Below are 12,785 nucleotides of genomic sequence, written 5' to 3'. Positions count from 1 at the left end.
TAACCCCCATTGACCTAGCCCTTACTGCTCTTCTGCCTTGGAACTAATACATAGTATATATTCTAAGGTGGAAGGTAAGGGTTTAAAAATAAATGAACAAATAAATGAGTTTCCTTTAGTATTAATTTATTGCACTGTTATCATTTAAACTTTCTTGGTGTCTTAGACAATGGAGAGAGCCAAAATTGCTTTCTTTCTTCACTTTTTTCCTATTTTGGAGAAGTCCGAGAAGTTGTGAGGATCAAAGAAACTGTCTTTCCCTTCCTCATAGGTCATGTGACCTGGTCAGACTTTTATTTGCTATAAATGTGTTCTTTCCACTGAGCTCTAACTTCAGGATGCCAATAAATCTCTTGATATACAAAATCAAAGCTTTCTCTTTGGTAAATTTATAGTGAAATTAAATTGTTTTCTAAGACTAATGCAATTTTAAATATTATCTATAAACATTGATTGTATATTTGACCTCAAGATTCAAGTTTAAAGACTTTAAAGACTTTATTTTTTCCTGGACTTAAGAACTTGCCATTATCAAGTTCAAGTGACATTTTAATATTATTAGAAAAAGTTTATCTAAAATGAAGAAACTATTTAATGTGGTTTTTTTTTTAGTTTAGCTATCTATCTTCTTTCCATTTATGTATATCATATAATTAATATTTTATGAAATATCATTGCTTATTATTATTAATTATTATTGCTGTTAATTTTATCTTTATTGTCCCAACTTGTGATATCATTAGTTTAAGGAATTCAACATAGAAACTACTTCTAATGACTTGCCTATGGTCACATAACCAATATATGTAAGCAGTATTACTTGTATCCACACTTTCTTTACTCTGGGCTGTTCCTTCCTCTGTTATATCATGCTGTTACTCTTAATTACTATTATAATTATGATATTAGGAATTGTTAAACAGAAGTTAAGTATTTCATTATATATATAAATATACATATTTATATATATAATACCTTGTGCATAACACAGTACCTAGAACATAATAGGCATTTAACTAATACTTGCCCATTGATTGCAGTTAGTTGAATAGTTTTGATCTTCACAAAGACCATTTAACTTACCAAAATGACAAATTCTATTCTATTTTCACAGGCTAAATAAACTTTACCGGTTCTCAGATCAGAGAACTTGGGTTCTAAACTTTCCTTTAAAACTTTGTCTTATATAACCTCAGGGACATCATATGACTTTCCTAAGCCTCAGGTCCCTCATTTATAAAATGAAGATGCTGGATTAGAGGATCTCTGAGGGGTTTTCTATCTCATGATCTCTAATTCAATAATAATCAGTGGTTTCACAGATTCATTCTATTGGTCACAGTGGACTTACATGACAGTGTTGATGTTTCAGAGTATCCATTCACCCTTGGGGAAAGGAGGATTAGATAACAATTTAGAGCATATTTGTAATGAATATTGTCCAGGAACTCCATCTTCCCATGTACAGAACAGGACATTTGGTGAGAGTGTACAATGTAAATATTTAAGCATTCTTATGTCAATCCAATGGGACTAACACTTATTCAAATTGGATTTAGAATAAAGCTCTTGGAAGGAATATACCTCAGAACTTGACATCTCTGAAAGTTCACAAAAGGAAAGTTGGAAGGATCCTAACAAAAGGAGATTAGGTTGACAAGCCAGTATGGGCTATTGCCTGCCAAGGGCTACAGATTTAATTTCCAATGGCTCTGCCAATATTTGGGGAGCTGGAGTTGGCTATTCTGTTCAAATAGAAAGAAAGAAATAGAAGTTGACTTGGAGTTCAAAATAGGCAAAAGGAGCAAGAGGCTAATTTTCCTCTCCATTCTAAAAGAGGAGCAAGCATCTCAGACCTGTCTAGAATCTTGTCTCTTACAAGACTCATCCAGAATAAATTTCTGAAGCTATTTGTTCCTGACATTGGGTTGTCTCTGCAGAATGACTCATTTGGCTCTTTCTGGCTTTTTGGTATTTCTTTTGGAAATTGGAGCCATGATATTAACACAAAGAAAGAAGGGGTGGTGTGGGAACTTCAAGGCTATTTCACTTAGCAGTCCATTTTGCTAAACACGGTACTTATATTTTTTGTAATTTGTTGATCATTATAATGTATACAAAAAGAGACCTATAAAGTTTATTTATTTATAGTCTCCAAAATGCCAGGCATAGCAAAACACAAGAAGAACACCGAAGATAAAGTTCACTGGATAATCTAGGAATCAAAAGCCTTAAAGACTAGAAGGTATAGACTCTCTCTGCACTATACATTTCCTCATTCAGAATTACATGTATATAATGTTCTCTTTTGTTTCCCTTATCCTATGTTATCACTCCCCTAGACATCCTCTGTAGATTTGAAACCTTGTCTCTTTTCTCACTGATAGTCATACCTTCCCCATTCTTGGACACAGACAATCATATACATTGATACAAATTCGATCTTGAGCTCACATAAAATTTTTGTGGTGTAAGGGGGAAAAGGGGTTTTATGGCTTCAATATATTCAAAGATGGTCACCAGAGGATTGAACTATTATCAATCCCCAATTAAGAATAATCTCAAGTCAAAATTGACTTTATTGTGATTTATTTACAATTAGGAAGGTTGAAGGTAGGGAAATTGAGAGAGAGAAACTCTGCCTCAGACCAGAGGCCCGGACCAGGTAGGAATTTAGAGGCCCCAGCAGAGGGGCACAGAGGTTAATTAAACAAGGCTTCTAGCCTCTAATTTTACAATTAGAGAGGCAAGAAAGGCCTCCCTGAGGGTAGAGCCTCCAGAAACACCAAGGGAAGAGAGAGAGTCAACTTAATTTACCCACGTGACAATTCAGAGGGAATTGTCTGAGGTCTCGACAGAGATCCTTCTACACCAAGTTCAAAGCGCCAACTGCCTCCACAGGAAGTTACCATCATATTTAAAAGATAGCATCTTTTCATCACTTCCTGCATCCACCTCTAGTTTGCATGTCTAATCACAATAGACAATTCTTATAATACTGCCTAGGGGGTGGTCAGTCAATTCTGATTCGTCACCCACTCTAGCACACATGGGTTACAGACCTCCCAGAATTAGAGGTGTTTTCACCTTTGGTGATTAATTCTAAAGATGGGCAGTGTAGACTTAATCTAATTATCACAGTGGGGAGGGACTATTTTGGTTTTGTCTTTGTAGTGATAGGAACTTGAATGATGTCCAAGCCAGAAGAATCACTTTAAAAAGATTATACCAATAACAGCCACAGGAAAATGTTCTAAATTACTAATAATTAGAGAAACTTAAATTAGATCAACTTTGAGACACCATCTCATATCCATCCAATGGACAAGAATGACCAAAAAGGAAAATGGCAAATGCTTGAGAAACTGTGGGAAAACAGGAAATTTAGTGTACTGTTGGGTAAGACTCTGAATTTGTCCAGCCATTCAGAAATAAGTTTGGAATTATGGTCCCAAAGATATTAAGCTCTACATACTTTTTGACCCAGTGAAACTGCTAAAAGGTTTATGCCCCAGAGAGATAAAAGAAAGAGGCGAATAATCCATAAACACAAATATTTAGGGCAGTTCTTTTGGAGAATAAAAAACTGAAGAAGTGCCCCTCAATTTGGGCATGGTATATGACAAACAAACTGTGGTATATGACTGTGACTAGAATACTATGATGTTGAAGGAAAAAAAAGGATGGTTTCAGAGAAACCTGTTAAAATTTGTATTAGCTGAGTTGAGGTGAGCAGAGCCATAACAATGATTTAGATAACAATATTGTAAAGATAAGCAATTTTGAAATACAATATCTGATCTACCACAATTCCCAAAAAAATGGTGATGGATATATAATTAACTCAGAAGGCAGACTGAGGCATATTTTTTTGGATAAGGATAATGTGAGTATTTGTTTTGCTTGACTATATATATTTGAAGTGGGTTTTGTTTTGCTTTCTCCATGAAGGGGAAATAATTAGGACTAACAATAAAATAAAATAGATTTTTTAAATTGACTCAAAATCATTTCTATATTTAGTCACCCCCATGCCCATAGCATTCATTGACTCCCATATGGTTCTACTTGTTACTTTATATTTATTGAATCTTATTTGTCTCTCAAGCTCCAGAAAAGCAAAATAACATTCCATTCTTATCTCAAAGGAAAAAATAAACTTGCTCATTCCAAATTGAGCCAAATGCTTGGCTCAATCTCAGTAAAAAGATCATGTCTTCTCTAAAGCCATTGGTTTCCTACCTACTTAATTAAGAATTGTTACCGAGATATACAACTACTATGTAGCTCATGTGCCAAATGTAAATTCAGCCTGCCCAATTCTTGGGTGTGATCCACTGGGGATTTTTAGCATAAATACTTTTATTTTGCTAATATATAACTACTATGATTGTAAGGAGTCACATTCATGGAAAATTTTGGTTATGAGACTAAATTCTGACCAAAGTCTAGCTCTTTGAAAATACTCCTTCCTTAAGTTGTTGAATTAAAATGAAAAATACCACTAGCAGTATTGCAAACCTAGAGTCAGAAGTAAAGTTGTGCCTGGACCTAATTCATCAATCACTGATAAGAATTTATTAAGCTCTCATTGTGCGAAGCCTAGGCAGCTAGGTGGTAGAGTAGATAAGGCATTGAGCATAGAATCACAAAGATCTGAGTTCAAATGCAACCTTAGACACCACCTGTGGGATCTTGGGCAAATCACTCAATTCTGTTTGCCTCAGTTTCCTCAGTTTCTGTCAAATGAAATGGAGAAGGAAATGGCAAATCACTCCAGTGTCTTTGACAAGAAAACTCCAAATAGTGTCATAAAGAATTGAACATCATTGAAACATTTGAACGACAATGTGTGACATACTGTATTAGGGCTGGGAACAGGTATTGAATTAAGGTGATCCATGGCCTCAAGAACTTTACTTTCTCAGGGAGAGACAAGTATATATAATTATGGATTGGGATGAGGACTGACCTAAGATTTCATTTGCATCTGTATCAGTGTCTTAGAGAACTGCTGAAGTGCACAGTGAGGTTAAATAATGTGTTCATGATCATACATCAGGTATATATAAGAAACAGAACCCAGATCTTCCTGATTCCAAAGCCAGGGCTCTGTCCACTACACCATGCTGCCTTCAATGTATATAAGTATATACAGAATAAATATAAACTGAATAAAAGGAAGTTGGGGCGGAGGGAGGGCACTAGAAGTTGAGGACATCAGGAAAGGCTTCCTGTAGAAGGTGAGGAGGGCAGATAGGTGGTGCAGTGAACCTGGAGTCAGGAAGACCAGGCTTCACATCCATCCTCAGAATCTAGCTGTGTGACCCACAGCAAATCACTTAATTCTGTTTGTCTTCGTTTCTTAATCTGTTAAATGAGGACAATAATAGCACTATCTTCCATGGCTATTTTGAGGATGAAATGAAATAATAACTTCACAATGCTTAGTACAGTACCTGGCACATACTAACTGCTATATAAATGTGCCATATATAATATGCTATGATCCTGCTGTTGCTTGAGGTGCCTATCAAAGGAAGTGAGGCATTCTGTGAGGATGAAATGACAAGAGAGAGAGAGTTCATTCCAAGCTTGGGAGATGGCCAATATAGAGGCAAGGAAACAATAGATTAGGAGTTGTATATGAGGAACAGTTAGAGAAGTTTGGCTAGATCAGTGATGGGCAAACTATGGCCAGTGGGCCAGCTGCAGCTCCCTGAAATGTTCTATCTGGTCGACCCAACATTATTACTAATCTGATGAATTCAATGAGTAGGATACAATACAATGAAACTTTGAAAGATTTTCCTTAGAAACAGACTGCCAGATGAGCATTTCCTTTCCTTTGGCCCCCTCTTTAAAAAGTTTGCCCATCACTGGGCTAGACCATTGATTAGAAAGGGGAATGATGTAATAACTATACCATGTAGTTCTCAAGAATTGTTCATGCTGTTAAATATCAGCATTCTCATTAACTGTCCAAAATCAATCACTAACAACTAAAATAATCATAGTGAGCATTTATATAGCACTTTAAAGTTTGTAAAACATGCATGTTATCTCATTTGGTTCTCAGAACAGCCCTCCGAGGTAGGTACTATTACCATCTCCTTTTTACAACACAGGAATCTGGGTGAGCCAGGATGAAACCAGTGCAGGTCAACAAAGGTCCCTTCAAAACCATAATGTCTTCAGGGTGTTTTGAAATAGTTATATAAGGAAACAGAGGTGGATTGATTCTATTCTGAGAGCTTAAAGTGGAGGAAATATAAGGAAAGATGACAGTACTATGCTAGTCTAAAAAGGAGGAAGGGGATAAAGCTTTCTACTTATAATTGGGATTTTATGGGAAGAATATATAAATGTAGTGGTATCTGATGGTGAAGGAATACTATTATGCTGAAAGAAATGATGACCTGGAGGAATTCCATGTGAACTGGAAAGACCTCCAGGAATTGATGTAGAGTGAAAGGAGCAGAACCAGGAGAACATTGTACACAAAGACTGATATACTGTGGTAAAATCGAATGTAATAGACTTTTCTACTAGTGGCAATGCAATGATCTAGGACAATACCAAGGAATTTATGAGAAAGAATGCTATCTACATCCAGCAAAAGAACTGTGGGAGTAGAAATGCAGAAGAAAAACATATGATCTATCCATCTGGTTCAATGGGGATATGATTGGGGTGGTCGCTTTAAAAGATCACTCCACTGCAAATATGAATACTATGGAAGTAGGTTTTGAACAATAATACATGTATATCCAGTGGAAAACTTGTCAGCTCCGGGAGGCAGAAGGGAAGAAGGGTAAGAAAAATCCTGAATCATGTAACCATGGAAAAATATTCTAAATAAATAAATAAATTTTTACATTTTTAAAATCTATAAAAATGTAAAGGAAAGAACTGGGGTAGTAGACATAAAGTCAGGAAGAACTGAGTTTAAATGCACCCTCACACTAGAGGTGTGACCCTGAGCAAGTCACTTAATTTCTGTTTGCCTCAGTTTTCCCATCTATTAAATGGGGATAATAATAGTACTTCACAGAGTTGTTTCAACAATTGAAAGAGAATAATTGTAAAGCACTAGTACAGTGCCTAACATAATAAAGGCTATATAGATATTAGTTATTATTATTTTCATTATTGAATGATTGTTATTGTTCCATCATTTCAGTCATGTCTAACTCTTTGTGATCCCCATTTGGGGTTTTCTTGGCAAATATACTGGAGTGGTTTGCCATTTCCTTCTTCAATACCTTTTACAGATGAGGAACTGAGGCAGACAGGATTAAGTGGTCCCATAGCTAGTAAGTGTCTGAGGCCAAATTTGAACTCATGTATTCCTGACTACAGATCTGGTACTCTATCCACTGCACCACCTCACTGCCCTAAAAGATTGAGAGAGAGTTTAAAATACACATGCACACAATTTAGTGTAGAAATACATCAAGTTCCATAGAGAAACAGTGGAGATAGGGCAGGTGGGGCTTAAGGGGAGTTAATGCCTTGAAGAGTCTCAAATAAAACAAACTTCCTTATCTTGAGGGCCCTGGTCAAAAGAAAATGAAACAACTAGATTCTAAAGTGGCATTCTTCTGTTGGGGAATGGCTGAACAAATTGTGGATGATGAATGTAATGAAATAACTTTATAAAAGAGTTGATTTAAGAGAATTCCTGTTAGTAAACTGATGAGGAAATGATACAGTGAACTTAGAAAGAATGAACTAAGCAGAATCAGGAGAACAATTTATACAAGGACAAAAACATTGTAAAGAAAAACAACTTTGAAAGACTTAAAAACTCTGATCAAAGCCACTACTAATCGAGTCTCCAGAGGACCTATGATCAATCATGAAGCACCTCCTGACACTGAGGTCATCGATGAATAGGTGCAAAATATTCCTTTTGCACCATCTTACTTTTTTTTACAGTTTTGTTTCATTTTATCTCTTAATCTAGGTATTTAATTGGGTAGGTGGCAGGGTCAGTAAGCAGTAAGTATGCCACGAAAAAGTGTCCCATTGAAATATTTTTAAGAAAATACCCAGAGGAAAACAGAAGGAACTTCTGAAGAAATCACAGACAAGCAGGAGATTTTTGAAAGGAAAGGATGGAATTAATATATACTTTAAAAAACAAGAAGGTGGTCTGAAATGGAGATTCACTATTTATATGCAACCTTCCTTTTGTGTTCTATGGCGGATATGGAGATGCTGTGGTTTTTTTTAATTATTGAGTTCAAAATAAAGTTTTTTAAAACTTCAAAGAGAAAAAGCAACAGTCAGCCCCCTGCAGGATGGGAGCATTTACTCATCCGTGGTTCTATTGCCAGTCCTCTGATGAGAAGGTTGGGAAAGAGTTATTCTTCTTATCCACCTTGCTGTCAGCTCTCCATCAGCTTACCCTTGCCTTATGGTGTGAATTTGAGTAATACTAAATTGGTATGGTTGATAGATCTTTAGAAGGAGCCTCAGAAAAAGTAAAGCTCATTCCAGTAGTCTCTTGTACCCCTTAGCCCAAGAAGGCTAAATGTAATTTAATGTAATATTAAATGTAATATAAATTCTTGTTGAAGAGACATGGCCATACTTGACTGTCCTCTGCAGTGAAACTCAGAAAAGAAGACTGAAAATGAGCTAATCTCAGTTGGTGTGATTTCTCCTTCATCTACCAGGAAGGCACAATGGTGAAATGCTGACGGGTGGGAAAAGAAGGCTCCGTATGGTAAAGACAAGTCGAAGGCTGAGGACCATGGAAACAGTTTGATATTGACTTGATGAAAATGTTACCCATGCCCTGCTAGAGAAGGATCCACTAAGCCAGTCAACAGTCCTTTCTCTCAGGAATTCATATTCTTAGCAATGAGCTTAGCAACAGATCTTAAAATTGCTGTATCACCAAATATAAAATCAACATTTTAAAAAATAACAAATTATATTTAATTATATTGCTCTCTAACATAATGCAAAAAAGGTTTTTGCACGCATAATAAATAAAATTAAATGCTAAATTATTGTTCATTTCATCTTAATCTCATCCATTTTTAATTTTTATTTTTGTGAATATTTTATGGTATAGAAAAAAAGGACTGGACCTATGATTTCAGTAATATACAGAACTCTCTGGATGAGGAAATTCCTTCTACCAATGAATAACAGCATTTTCTCTGCAACTTATAGTCTTAGAAAGTTGAAAAAAAAATTGAGATATTAAGTGATTTGCCCAATTGTATACTTTCGGTATACAGGGCCGTTATATGGCTCAGTGGATAGAGCACTGAACCTGAAGTTAATAAAACCTAAATTCAAATTTATTCTCATACATTTAATAGCGGTGTGACCTTGGGTAAGTCACATGACCTCTGTTTGCCCTAATCCACTAGAGAAAGTAATGATGAGCCACTTCAGAAGTATTTTTGATGAGAAGACCCCATGGACAGTATGGTCCACACAATTCATGAAGATTCGGACAGGACTAAACTACAGCAAGAATACTGTCATTAAGTGCTAGAGGCAATTCTTCTTGGTTTTCTTATTTTTAAGGTATATGTATATATCTATTTCTATATCTATTTTTATAGATAGATATAAACACGTTAGTACAGAATTGCATGTTTATAATTTATAAATAAATAATCATACATATATTGATGTTGTGTTGCTCAAACAATATTTTGTGATAAGGGTTGAATCAAAAAAAAACTTGGAGAGAAATGCTCTAGTTAACTCACAGAAGGAGATCTGTTAGGTGGGATAAAATTCAAAAAGGAGTCAGAATTTTGCAACAAAGAGCATTGCTAAGGAAAAGAGTTGTAGAGATGGATTATTAATAGGCAAATTCTTCATTTGTCCCTACTAGAAGCTGAGAACTATATTGGGTGTTAATGTGATATGTGGAAGAAACAGAAGACATAACTGCTGCTCCCTGGACACTTAAAAACTTGAAGAATTTGGGAGAATCATCACTATCCCCAATTGTGAGAGTCTCTTGCCAGGCTTCTTCCTAACACCTGCTTTTTCCCAGAGTCAAACTCATTCTTTCTCCCATGCAGAAGAAAAGGCCAATGAGGAAGAGTAAGTGGGTCTAAAACAAGAAGGAATGTGGCATAAATCAGGGAAGGAAAGTGTATATAAAGGGCCAAGATGGATTTAGCTAGAAGAGATAAAGAACCAAGACCTGCCAGTGAGGAAAAGATTTTCCCAGGTCAGAATCAGTTTCTGAAATGCCAAATGACCAATTTGATTGACATTTTATGTTTGCAATTCCATTTCCACTGGAAAACAGAGTGGATTTGTGCCTATAGGGGATCTGTAATAGAACGTTGATAGGGAAGAAACTATAACAATTAGAAACTAAAGAATTTCTCAGAATGATAGAAGAGACAGGCTGCAATTATCCACTCCTCACATGCTCTGTTCATTTCATTGTCTAGAACTCACTCAGCTAAATCCCAGAGATCAAACAAATAGGCTTCGTGTACTCTCAGCCAGTAAATACTGATGTATGGATGTATGGGAAAGCTGTTTTGAATTATTTAATTTCAGTTCTAACTAATGCAGAGCTCTCTCTGAATGTGCTCAGATGTCATTTGTCACATCAATTTTAGAACTGGCTTCTATGAGGAGGGTTTTCCCTAACATCTATCTGAATTTCCCTCAGTTCATCAACAGCACATCAATTCCTTTTTATCCCACCCCAAATGACCCAAATGTTTTCATATTTCCTTAAAATATTTATCCTGGACTATTTTCCCATCTTACTGGTTCTATCTCATCTTGCTTCAAGCAGAGAGTTTCTTTTGAAGTCAATAGAAAATCACTCTCATGAAAAGCTCTGTGGGGGCATCCAAAAGGACAAGAAAGAAACCTAATTTGATTATTCCATCTTTGAGCCAAGTTCTGATACCTTAGATTCTTTCCAGCTTAACTCCAAGGAAGTTTTCTTAAAACCTCTATCCTTTGTAAATTTATGTTATTATAATTCTGAACTGTTTTTGTTTTTCTGACTTTTTGTTACTGAGATACACTGAGATATGCCAAAATATTCTCTACTCTTCAAGGCTGCAAAGAACTGGAAACAAAATAGATGCCCAACAATTAGGGAATGGCTAGTAAGCCATGTTACATTTATAACAGAGGATCTGGCCAATGAAAGCCCATTACTTAAAGCATGTACAATACCCCTTCACCAAGATACACCTGCTTCTGGGCATTTGTAATGGAGAGGTCCTGACTCACACTTCATAGCACATGGACTTTTCCTTGATTGTTTCTTATTTGTGTATTGCATGATGATGAAAAGACTTTTGATTAGCTTGTGAACTGGAACTGAGTGTACATATAGGGAACTCTCTCTTTTTCTCTCTTTCTCTCCTCCCTCCTCCTCCCTGTTCTTGGTGACTTTTGAGTAAAAAAAAAGAAATGCCTCCATTGTGTATTCGTTTTGATCTTACCTTTGTTAAAGGTGTAAGATATTGGTCTATATCTAGTTTTTTCCAGACTGCTTTCCAGTTTTTCCAAAATTTTTACCAAATTATTATTATTATTATTATTATTATTATTATTATTATTATTATTATTATTATTATTATTATTATTATTATTATTCCTGTTGACTCCTTAGGAGCATAGGGCCGCAACCATCTCACGCCAGGGGACTCTGTTCTGGGCAACTTCCCCCAGCTGGGCCCATGTCATTCAGACTGTTTTTGTTTCATTTTCGGCAGATCTTCACCAGGTCTGTTTTGGTCTTCCAACTTTCCTCCTCCCTGAAGGGTTCCAGCTCAATGCTTGTCTGGCTACGTTGTCTTCTGGTTTTCGTAGCGTATGTCCTATCCATCTCCACTTACGTTTCTTTATGTCCTGACTAATGGGATACTGGATTGTTCTTTCCCAGAGACTAGCATTGGAGATCTTTTCAGGCCATCTGATGTTCAAGATGTGGCATAGACATCTGTTAACAAAGACCTGGAGTTCGTTAGCGCTCGTCACTCTCCAGCTTTCTGATCCATATAGGAGGACGGCCTTTACGTTGGTATTGAAGATTCGGAGCTCAGTGATGAGGGACAGTGCTTTGGAGATCCAGACAGACCGCAGGGCATTAAATGCATGTCTGGCTTTGTTGATTCTGCTTCTGATGTCCTCATCTGCCCCGCCGTCCTTACTGACTATGCTACCCAAATAGGTGAAGTGGTCCGTCTCCTTGATGTTTTCTCCCTGTAGTTGGATTGGCAGGTCCTGTCTGCTGTTGACTGTGATCACCTGGTCTTCCTCTTGTTGATCTTCAGACCAGTCTTCTCCGCTTCTTCAGAGAGACGTGCAAGTTTGGCTTGCGCATCCTGCTGCTTGTGAGAAAGGAGACAGATGTCATCCGCGAAGTCAAGGTCCTCAAGCTGCTTGGTGTGAGTCCATTGAATGCCCGTATTGTTGTCCTTGGTAATTCTTCTCATGGTCCAATCTATGACCATCAAGAAGATAAGGGGCAAAAGCATGCAGCCTTGCTTCACTCTGGTCTTCACTGTGAAGGGAGCCATCAGTTTCCCATTGTGGATGACCTGGCAGGTAAAGTCTTCGTATAACCGCTAGATGATGTTGATGAGCTTCGGGGGAATCCCGTAATGCTGCATCAATCTCCAGATGATGCTCCTGTCCACGCTGTCAAATGCCTTCTCGAAATCCACGAAAGTCATGTAGAGGGGGGGCTGCCACTCGATGGACTGTTCGATGATGATTCTTAGGGTGACGATGTGGTTGGTGCACGATCTGTGCTGACGAAA

The sequence above is a fragment of the Gracilinanus agilis genome, chromosome 3 (genome assembly GCF_016433145.1).
Source record: "Gracilinanus agilis isolate LMUSP501 chromosome 3, AgileGrace, whole genome shotgun sequence".
In the NCBI taxonomy this organism is placed as follows: Eukaryota; Metazoa; Chordata; class Mammalia; order Didelphimorphia; family Didelphidae; genus Gracilinanus; species Gracilinanus agilis.
Note: the sequence above shows the minus strand (reverse complement) of the source record.